At 39.8% G+C, this 12253-nt stretch overlaps 1 protein-coding gene across 4 annotated transcripts in view; it reads left to right on the top strand.

Moving 5' to 3' along the window:
* GUK1 (guanylate kinase 1) overlaps positions 1-12253 on the top strand; it is a 177865-nt gene that overhangs the window by 59635 nt on the left and 105977 nt on the right. The window contains exon 1 of one of the 4 annotated variants that reach the window (XM_078665325.1): positions 2779-2845. The exons of the other annotated variants lie outside the window; for them this stretch is intronic. The gene's annotated coding sequence lies outside the window, so the exon portion shown is untranslated. Of the gene's footprint in view, positions 1-2778; positions 2846-12253 lie in introns of those variants that run through there. 4 annotated transcript variants of the gene reach the window in all.

The following is a 12253-nucleotide window of genomic DNA, read 5'->3' as shown; positions in this document are numbered from 1 at the left end:
GGAGCGGAACCATGAATAACCAAGTCAACAAAAGATTTGGACAAATAAATAAAAATATCAAAAATTAGTTATGCAAAGATATTTTATTGAAAATAGAGATGATGTTTTAACATATATAATAGAACAGTCATAATCTCCTTCAAAATGCACCCACCAAAACAATATATATCTCATAAAGTGTCCCCCAGTCCAAGTGTATCAAGACAAAATAACTGCTTGAAAAATCGTCATCTCATTTACACAAAAGCACTCTCTCATAAAGTCAGTCATACCGCAATTGACATCCATACATCTGTCACACTGTCAAAGCCAACCAATAAAAAAAATGCATATAAGGAAAGGGGCCACAGATCGTAGTGGTATCAAGAGTAGGCGTTGTATATAGGTGGAACAATGCAATGGTATATAATGATGAAAAGGAGAGTTCAAAGTTTAAGCCCTGAATGCCAAATGACATGGACTGATTTGATAAACGGTTTTATAGATCATGAACAAAACTCAGTTTATTCTTTCCCTGATGAGGTTCTTAAGTACACCATAAAATATTGGTCTTGTGTGCTCCCAGATATCACTTAAAACTGATGTTGACCCCTGTGGTCTTGAATATTTTGAAAGCTGCAAAGGACCGATGTCTAAACGCTCATAAAAAGGGAACCACAGTAGTTGAGCCTAGTTCTAGTAATTGCACGAGCCAGGCTAGCGCTTTTGTTCGCCAATAAATGGTGTTGTAGTTTGGCTACTAAGTGGATATGGTCAGCACAGGTATTAGTAATGGTAGTAACGTCATCTTCCAAAGAGAGGTGGTTGTCTAAAATTATTTGTATGAACTTAGTCCATGTTTTTTTGTCATTTTATTTCAGAGTACCCTTTGATCATGGGCTAATGTATGGCAAACAGTTTGTCCGCTACAGTCCTCGTTTCCAATGGCTCAATTCAACTAGGAATGAATGTTAACCACCTCGGTGTCCTTCTGTTTTGATTTCGGTAACCAACTCTGGGAGTTCAGTATTCCTCTAAAGATAGAAAATCTTGAGTCCCGTCAGAATATATATATATGGAATCCTTTGGTTTAGGATGGAAATTGATCATGTCTAAGCTTAATTGAGATGTTAACAACAACAGTGGTATTATATATGAGCAATTGGCCTAAAAACATTTAAGAGAAGCTGGGCTTGGCCTCCCCATCATTTGAAGATGAAGAAAGGCTGAGTGATCAATGGTTTCAAAAGGAGCATGTGACACCCAGAAGTGCCAACAGGGCTGCCAAACCCTCATCCACTGCATGAAGAAACCTTGCATGACACATGAAGCAAGGCATCCCTGACCTCTAACAAAGACAAAACCTAGACTGGCACTCATCCATCAGACTTAGTGCCCAGGTGTGAAAAATAATAAGATTAAAATTTGTCCAGATCTTAACCAGGAACTGGGTTAAGCAATAGGCGTTTAGATAGCCAGTTCCATAGAGCAGAGGTCTTCAAACTGTGGGGCGCGCCCCCCTGGGGGGGCGCCGATGGGTGCCCAGGGGGGCGCAAATGCCTCTGAAAGTACATGTAAATGAAGATGGCCTGGAAGTGCAGCGATGTTAATTTGCTGCATTTCCAGGCTGTCTTCATTTACTCAGAGGAGAAGTGTGAACTGTGATCAGTGGCGTGGGGGTGGGGGTCAGGGAGTGTGCTGGCAGGGTCAAAGAATTTGCTTAAAAAAATTAAAAATCCCGATCTAGCCTCCAAATGAAAGAGAACGGCTTAAGAGTGACGGCCCAAGGCCCACTCTCTCTACTACAACTTATTTTAATTTTTGAAGATGTGGTGACATGAATTCTTCAAGATTCAGTCTTAGTGTGACGTGAAAAAAGCCCTGGTATTGCCGTACATTCGAACATGCAACACTGTATTTCATAGTATTGCACACATGACTGTCTATTTACTGTCTTGCTGGAAAATTGGATTCCAATCTAAAATTGTTCCTCAAAGGTGTCTGATTTGTGATCACAAATTGTTTAGTACGGTACCTTCGAAAACAAAGTATCTCTGTACCTCTAACATGTATTCCACACTGCGGTGCCCAAGCATATGCCTTGGCATTCTATCATCGTGATCACCTAAACTGTGCATGTTCTGGTTCACAGATGCACACAAGGCTGGGGTTCATACATAAGAAAACTTTTTTGAATTGCTGACATCACTTTATTCCCCCCGCCTCCTGGAAAATGTAATCATTTCGAGATTTGATTTTTTTAAAGCATTTTTGGACTACCAATTGCCTCTAAAGAAAGCTAATTCCACTGTAAGATGTAGCTCGCCCTCTTTCTCGCCACTTTGCTCTGTCCCGAAATGTAATGTGATCGTGGGCAAGTACTTAATAAATGGTCTCCTGTATAGCAAATACTTGTGATGTTTAGAATAGGCTATCGGACACCAAAGCTCAGTGTCCCTCTGTGCCATTAAAAAAAATTAGCATTTACATTTACTCTCTGATCTCGGCATACAGTGGAAATTTCCGAGAATTCTGTAAGAAGTGAAAGTGCTTCCTAGGGCATGGCCAAATTTGTGGTTTGTGTTAAATTTCATGTCTTGATGACTCCTCTCGAAGTCCAAGGTTGTAAGCAGCAAGTATGGCATCTGTTAGAGCTTATCCTTAAGATGTGGTACTTCTTTCCATTCTTTCTCTCTAAATATAGTACCATGGGATCCGCCCTGGTGTCGCACACAGGCTCACTTCATTTTTTCAGCTTCTCTTTGAAATAAGCATTGCCCGTAAACCAGCTACAACTCTCTCTAGGATAAAGGTCCACCTACCCCTTCTACTCAGACCCACTTTAATTCAGAGATTCTTGGAGAAGGTATGTTACGTTTGCATTTTTTTTCATGTAGTGTGTATTTTATCGTATTTGTCATCTCTCTGTACCATACATTAAACTTTGAATTTTTTTTTAGATTCTTCTACCGTCTCCTTATGAAGATGTCTGCATACCCCATTTAGTACATGGAAATATTTGTAAAAGAATCCCAAAGTTGTAGGTGCAGCAGATGACAGTACATCTGCCATGCTTAGCTAATTGCATGTTCGGGCAAATGGCGTATGTGTGGTCGATGACCTATAGAATGTCCCAATGCCAGTAATGCTTGTCCTGATTAGGCACATGGACGGAGTGGAAAGTTGGCGTATTGTGCTTTTTAAAACCACGACTAAACGTAGAATTTAAAACCACAAGCAACTGGTAAAACAGCTACCTTGTAGATTGCAGTTTTTTTAGCTCAGTTATTCACTTTCACTGTTTCATCTGAACCGCACCTGAGAGGAATGTACTTGCTGGACAAACATTATTTGTCTTTTTTTAATGCTTTGAAAAAATACCTGAGAAAATATAAAAGACTGATTAGATTCTGTCTGTTCATACGTGTATTCCACCAGCAGTGTTCGACTGTATGCCAGTGATGTATACATTGAATTTAGAACATTTCCATCAGTGCTGGTAGAAATGAATAACACTATTGCATACAGATTGAATACAATAACTAAATGAATCTAGTAAACCTCTCTTTTTAAAAAAAAAATATATATTTGTAGGATACCCAGCCTCTCTTTGAGATCAAGGGACATGTTTTTGGTTCTGGCCAACCAGACAGCCCAAGCTGTCCGATTGCAAAAGGGCTAAGAGAACAACCATCGCTAACCATTTGTAGGTTTTATTGAAACTCATTATGTTGCTTCTTATTTCACGGCTTGTCTTTGTTTCTTCTGTTTGTCCTTCCTTTGGAACATACCCAATTTATGATTCTTTTGATTGGTTGACTTGAGCCCTTCCACTGCTCACATTTAGGGAACTACTTTTTTTTTTCGTTCAACACTCTGAGTGCACGTGTTTTTTAATTAGCTCCCTCTTAACTGCTTCTCCCTTCCAACACCCTATAGTGTTGCTCCCTACTACTCCCTGCTTGTCTGTAAAAGCACAGCACAGGGATATTTTTCCTGGATTATGACTAAAGAGCAGACCTGGTTTAATCTCCAGCATGCCACACATTGCATGGAAGCACAAGCTTTGGCTCACAATGCTGCACTCACTCAGCTGGCCTCTGAAGCAGAAGGTGCACTTAGCATGACACTTCTCCTGAAGGCCCATAAATCTGCTCCATGGCTGAAATCTGTGGAAAGTAAATTAGGCTGTGGTAAGCGTTTCGCTTTTTATAGCTGACACCACCTTATTCTGTTTAAATGTTGCTCTGAGTTTCCGGGATGAAACGTATTTTAATATGCCATTTATAAAGATTGAAAACATTGAATTATGTGTATAGTTTTGAGATACCATAAGATGTTTTCTTTTTCTGCAGGCTTTGGAATGTATTTTTTTTTTTTACTTTCGTTTTTTAAACAAGTTTACAGACATTGGCAAAGACAACAGCTCTGCACTTGTATTAAATAGGCGATACCTATTGGATTTGCCATGGTTTGTTCCCTCCAGTAGGGACATCATGTTCCTCCATTTAGAAATCTGCAGGGCCATGACACATTCTTTTCAGTCAGCACCAGCCGTGCTACAGCGTTTTTTTTGTGTGTGTTTTTTTTCCCTCTCCCCTTCTCCCCCTCCCTCTCCCCCTACTGTCACCTTCTACAAAGCACCCTGTAGATGGGTATCTATTGGGCTATCTTTATGATATGGCTTTGTTTTTACAACTCTGTGCATTTTTCTGAAGTTTTTATATAGAGTGAACTCAACCGGAAGGTATTGGAGCACTTTACATTAGCACTAGTTACATTACACAAACTCACATTCATTGCTTATATGCATGGGGAAATTAGGTGATTTGGCCAGAGTCATAGGATTTTGAGCCAACGACAAGACTTGAACTTGGTTCCCCAGTTCCAAGGTTGGCAGCTCTGGCCCTAACATCATTTCCAGGCTTCAGGGAGGAGCAAAGCGCCCCTCGTTATGGGCTTGATGGTTCCAACAGGACCTATAGCGCAGTCCGAGCCAGGCTTCAGGCTGGAGCCTGGAAGTGGCTTATCTGTCTATCTTTCTGTCTCTATCCATCTTTCTGTCTGTATCTATTTTTCTGTTTTTATCTTTCTTTACACACACACATCCTGTACTTATCCTGTTTGTTTGGTGAAACATGCACCATTTACTATATATATACACTGAAATGGTTCCATGTCTGAGAGGGAAGCCTGCGCTGCTGGTGTACGCGATGTAGCATTTCTAAGTGTGTGAGGAAGTGTGCACTATTGGTCGCTGTACTGTACCTGTCATTTGTATTACAGAAGCTTGCAGTGCTGCACCTATTCTGTTCAAATTTTTGGCAGCATGCTTTAGTTTTGTTTGTATAGTCTGTGGTAAAGGAAAAAACTAACAGGTCAACTTTGATCTTATTGTTTGCCAGAGAAACATACTAGCACCTTGTGTTCAGTAATTTCGTTTGATCCCTTGATCTGCTTTACATCTATTTTTATATGTTCCTGTAATCCGCTTAAGGTAAAGTCCTCCCTTGGTAGGAGCTGTATACTTTGGACTTTCCCTGCCATCATGTCACTGTGATACAAACCGCATCCTGTGTTAGAAATGTTACTGTAGCAGGAGCTTTATCGATCTGACTATCCCTTCACTCAAAACCATAAGGCAGGGCCACTGGAATGAAATATGCATCAGGGTCAGTTGACTAAAGAAAAGGCAGCGTAGTGCAGCAACATTTTAAGCATAGTTACTTACTAATATGCCTTTTGGAAGCGTTATCACAGATGGGTAAAGGTTTCACCTCTTTAATATCAGTTGAACACCTAAATACAAGAGTCCGCAACTGAAAGGTGACCGACAAAAGGCCTGCCACTGTGCGGCAATACGTGTGGTAAGCGTCTTTAGTAACTTTTTTTTTTTTTATCTGTTCCAGAAACAAAACACAATTGCTGTTAATTTGCAAACTATGCAGATGAATGTTTGTGTGGCAAGGACAGCAAATCCATAATTATACGGAAGATGGCTCCGATTTGCATAATTTCCATAGCCCAGCCACAAGTCTACCATCCAAGTGTTTTTATAATACATTTTATAATTTCATTTGTGTAATAAACCTGCATTGCACATGATCTCCTGTGCACAACACAGCACCAAGCAAACTCAAAGAAGATCAAAATTAATCGGGTTAATGACGAGGAAGGAAGACTTAAGTGTAGACAACACTCCCAAAGGAACAACACCAGCACAGGTTTGCGCTCCCATAGGTCTGCCACAGCGTGTCTCGGCTTGTCTGAGGCTGCACTGAGTATTATGCCTTTGAGCTAAATTAAAGGTGACAACCAAGGACACGGAAAAGTATTTAATCCAGGGAGGGTTGGAAGAGCCAGATAAGCTAAAGTATCCCAGGCCCTCCGAAATCAGGCTCCGGCATATGGTTTGAAGATCTCAAAGCTTTTTATATAAGGATACTTGAGCTTTGTGTTGAAAGGAGACTCGTAGGCTCATTAAGGTTCCATACTCCTTCTTTATTCATGAAATACAGGTAGTACAGCGACACCGAACACAACAGCAACCTCCACCCTTCTCCTTCAGCAACCGTCTCTCACCCACTACGTTCTCTACTCATTACATTCTCTCCAAGCATGCATTCCACATATTCCGCACGTGCACACACATACACGCGCTAACACACACACGAGACATAACACGCGCACAACACTACACATATAGCCAATACCACACACCCTCCTCCTCAATAGCTTTAGACACCACAGAAGAATTACCCTAACTTAAAATCAGAAAACCGGACAGGTAACTTCCTTGTTCTATTGCCACGGCGTAAACTTCCACCTTCAACAGATGAACCACCATCAACAATATCTCTAACACCACTCCCTGTGTCACATCTGGCACTACAACCACCCGTGCTACCAGTTGACGTCACATCCTTCTTTAATCCAAAATCATCACCTAACAAATATCCACTGCACGTCTCTTCATCAACACCACCAGAATGTGAACCTACCACACCATCTCTCTCATTGCAAAAACTCAATTGTCGAAAATTCCACCTCTTACCATCTTCCAATTCTACCGCACTGCTAAACACTTTCATTACTCTCAAGGGTTTGGACCATACACTTCCACCCTTCAACACAATCCTAGGATTCTTTACCCGAACCATTTGACCTATCTTAACCAAAGGCCAACTACATTTACCTCCATGATATTGCTGACTGCGATCCTGATATTTTCTGACTTCATATCTGATTTCTTTATCAATATTGTTGTTAATGCACTGCATCCTATCATTCCTTTTTCTTAACCACCAAGGAACTAACCCAGTAAATGGTTTCCTACCTCTCAAAACCTCAAAAGGTGTCTTCCCTGTAGCAGAATGCGGGGTAACACGATATGCAGTCATTCTCTCTAGTAAAGCTTTCCTCCAGGGTAAACCAGCACTCAATGCCAATTCAATCACTTCCTTAACCACCCTCTTGAAGCGCTCAACTTGACCGTTACTTTCGGGATGATATAGTGATGATTTGATGTGCTTGATACCCATTATCACTAAGAATTCTTCCATCTTTTGTGACACAAACTGAGGTCCATTATCCGAAACCAGAATTTCTGGGACTGCTTCTCTTGAAAATACATCTTCTAAAAACTCAGACCACATCCGTAGTCATCCCACTTACCATTCTTACCTCGGGCCATTTCGAATAATAATCAACCAACACAATAGCATAACAATCCTTTGCAGAAGTAGCTGAAAATTGACCCATGAAATCAATAGCAACCTTTTGCCATGGATACTCGGGTAATTCCACCATAGTTAAAGGCACATTCAATGGTTTTTTTACCTTATCACTGGCACCACAAACTTTGCAATTCCTCACTAATCGATCCACCATGGAATCAACCCCTGGCCACCAAAACCACTCTTTAATCCTTCTTTTAGTGCTGGACATACCGCCGTGCCCCATGTGACTCTTCTCAACAATGTTCTCTCTTAAGCTGACTGGAGGCACAATTCTGTCACCTCTTAGGACAATATCATTCACAACACATAGTTCCTCTTTAATTTTCAAAAACGCAGCACATTCACCCCGTAAGCTGGACTCTCTTGGCCACCCATCAACTATGAACCGTTTAACCTCTTTCAAAGCAACATCCTTGTCCATCTCGCACATCCAAGACGCCTCAGAAACAATACTATTAACATCCTTTTCATTTATCAACAACACATCTTTCATGGTAAAAGCTATTTCACAATCCCTATTTGTTTCAATTCCTGTCAAATCTACATTAGGTAATCTTGAAAGACCATCCGCAACTACGTTATCTTTACCAGGAATGTACTCTATATCAAAACTAAACATGTGTAGCTTTGAAGCTAAACGAGCTAACCTAGGAGTTAAATTCTTCCCACCTTCAGGTCTCAAAATATTTACCAATGGTTTGTGATCAGTACAAATTTTGAATTTTCTCCCCCACACATACATCCTGAATCTCTCAGCAGCCCATGAAGCAGCCAATAATTCCTTCTCTATTACGGAATAATTGCGTTCCGATTTCGTTAACGTGCGTGAAGCATACGCTACTACCCACTTTTCTGATTTAACATGTTGAGAAAATACAGCACCAATGCCATACCCAGACGCATCCACAGATAATATGCATTCAGCAGTTGGCAAAAAGGGTTTCAAACATGGTGTTGTAACTATTTCTTTCTTCACCTTTTCAAAACATATTTATTGATGCTCGCCCCATGTAAACACTACACCTCTTTTTAACCTTAACGGTTCAACTTTCGATGCATAGTTTTCAATAAAACATGAATAGAATTCTGTTAACCCCAGGAACGACATCAATTGTTCCTTATTTGTAGGTTCAGGAACCGCTAGAATAGCATCAACATGACTGATTTTTGGTCGAATACCATCTTTGGATATAACATGTCCTAAATACTCCACTTCAGATTTCCCAAACACACAGTTCTCATTTTTGATAGTTAATCCATTATTTCTCAATGCATCTAGAACAGCATATAAACTTTCATCATGACCTTCCTTGTCGCTTCCATATATTAAAATGTCATCCTGAAATACTTTAGCATTTTTAATGCCTTGTAAGATCTTGCACATCTCCCTTTGAAATACTGCAGACGCGCTTGCAAGGCCAAATGGCATACGCTTATATCTAAACATTCCCTCTGTGGTAATGAAAGCAGTACAATGTGTAGAATCATCATCTAAAACAATTTGGTGATACGCACTTGTTAAATCTGTCTTGGAAAACCAAGAAGACCCACCAACAGAAGACGTAAGTTCTTGCAAATTTGGAAGAGGAAATGTGTCAACCCAAATGGCCTCATTCAAACACCTTAGGTCAACACATAAACGCAAATCGCCATTGGATTTAAGAGAAATCACGACTGGCGAAACCCAGTCTGAACTCTCAACTGGTTCAATAATTCCATCCTTGCACAATTTTTTAAGCATTTCACTCAATTTCTCTCTATAACTAATAGGTACGTTTCTCAGTTTTTGTCTCACGGGACATGTACCTTCTCTTAAAATAATTCTATATTTAAATCCAATCATCTTGCCGATGCTATTGGAAAATACATCAGGAAATTTTTCCTTAAGAAATGAGTAATTGTCTATTTCATGACAGTCATCCTGAATAGAATAAACTGGACAATCTAAACTAGGATCAATTTTCATACCCAAATCAAACATGTGTGGCCATCCTAAAATAGTTGCACCTTTGTTAGCTACGTATATTTTACCTTGACATGAATTATGTCCAAAACTAATCTTAGCCAATATAAACCCTTCTAAAGGTATTTTATGTCCAGTATAACCCCCAGGGTGTACATCCTGAACTAATAATGATCTGTTTGGCCAAAGTGACCTAATTAGATCCATGCCCATAATAGTATACCACGCACAAGAGTCTACCATTACTTTAACATCTAAACCGTCAATGTTGATGATGGTTGATGGTAGCTCTTTAACTTTACTCCTCACCCTAATTGACTCGTCATGTACACTGCAAATTTCACCTACGACATGAAAAGTATCATCTTCTTGGATATAATTTATATCATCTTGATCATCCTCTTGAATGCAATTGACTTTAGCCTTAAAGTTGTGACATACTCTAGTAAAATGTCCTTTCTTTTTACAATTTGTGCATATTTTATCAAGTGCAGGACACCACTTATAGTTTGCTAAATGGTTGGAAGATCCACACCTATAACATGAAAACTTCTTTTGCTCATTGCTTTTCTCATAACCTTTCTCATTACTTTTCTTATTAGGGTAGTTAGTAAAGGACTTATTATCATTTTTGAATTTGGATTTATCACCCTTATTAATCTCATTAACTGAACCAGATACGGAATCATTTTTCTCATTTCTGACCTCACGAATATACTGGTCCGAAATTTCTACACCCCTAGCTACTTCAATGGCATTTTTTAACGAAGTACTCCCTGATGACCATAATTTTTCTTGAATTTTTTTTATTTAGTTTTCATAAGAATTTGATCACGTAAAACCTGGTCATAAGTTATACTTTCAAACTCACACGTAACAGCTAAACCCCTCAAAGCTGAAACATACTGATCAATTGACTCATCCACTTTTTGAGCCCTCGAATAAAACTTAAACCTCTCCATAACGACATTAATTTTCCTCCCAAATCTCTCCTGCATTTGTTTAACAGCACATTGATAAACACCCATGTCACCAGCATTATCAATTTTAGGTACATTTTTAAACTCCCTTAACCCTACTGCACCAAGTCTATGTTTAAGTAAAGACACTTTCCTTTCTTGAGAAGATTCTTCTTCAGCTAAAACCTCAACATAAGCTTTAAACATATCGAGCCATAAATCCCATGCTATGGGAGGTTCACCAGATTCTGCTAAAAAGAACGGGGGTGGGTGAATTGAAGACATTTGGATGAAATAAAGAAGTACAAGTAGGCAAAAAAACAATCCAAAAAGAAAAAAAATATTTTCCTAATGAATAGGATACTTGCGCAAAAAGTTCACCAAAGTTCACATTGTATCAACGGATGTTATTAATTTGGGCAAAATGTTCACCAAAGTTAGTCATCAAAAATTAATTGGATTTTTATCTCTTAATCCAAATGTGCAAGTTTCTAAGAATTTACCATGACCTCCGAGTCAGAAAGGATAACGCTTATTGAATTGCTTAGGGTTTCTTATTGCAACAAATAACATGAAGAAAAACACCGGCAACGTTGAAATCGGCACTCGGTGTTGCACAGAGCTTGTTGTTGAAATCGGCACTCGGTGTTGCACAGTTGCTAGGATACTGTGGTTAAATTCAAAATGGCCGCCACGTTGTATTGTAATGCGTGATGACGATGCAGCAACGTAGGTAGTCTGCTACGGAAGCTCAAGGAGATGTTTTCCGCATCATCATGCTGTAATTCAAGTGTAATCCACTCGTGCAGAGACCGATTGAAAAATGCACAACACAACGGCACAAGACGACGGTTGATCGTTGCTGGAATTAGGTATTTCACAGAAAAATATTACCGCTCAGAAGTTTTGTCGTCTAGACGTCCATCAGATAAGCGCAAGGCAGAATACTAACATCCGGAGAGAAAATCCTTTAGCAATAACAAAAAATTTATTTATTTTTTATTTTTTACGAAATTGTGCTCAGTGCCGCTATGAAATCCCGCTCGTCGCCATATGTTGAAAGGAGACTCGTAGGCTCATTGAGGTTCCATACTCCTCCTTCTTTATTCATGAAATACAGGTAGTACAGCGACACCGAACACAACAGCAACCTCCACCCTTCTCCTTCAGCAACCGTCTCTCACCCACTACGTTCTCTACTCATTACATTCTCTCCAAGCATGCATTCAACATATTCCACACGTGCACACACATACACGCGCTAACACACACACGAGACATAACACGCGCACAACACTACACATATAGCCAATACCACACTTTGAGTCTTTCATCTGAAAGTATTTTGGGAGCATGCATGAACGTCTGACTTCCCTGACTGATGCTCTGTTGAATGAGCCACAACAGAAGATAAAGGCAATTGAAGTAAAGCGGACAGGGCGCTCTGTGCAAACATTTGGGGACGTTTTGGCAATTGTGAAGACCTTTGTTTGTTACTTGCCAGTATCCGTTGTGGAAACCGTTGTGTACTCTGTTGCCACAGATGCACAAATACTATTACACTCTACTGTGATAACCAAGCCCTTTGGGCCCTTGATACTCGAGACAAAGCA

This window comes from Lissotriton helveticus, chromosome 10, assembly GCF_964261635.1.
Source record: "Lissotriton helveticus chromosome 10, aLisHel1.1, whole genome shotgun sequence".
Lineage (NCBI taxonomy): Eukaryota > Metazoa > Chordata > Amphibia > Caudata > Salamandridae > Lissotriton > Lissotriton helveticus.
The sequence above is the reverse complement of the archived record's forward strand: the minus strand, read 5'-3'. Positions and strand labels throughout refer to the sequence as shown.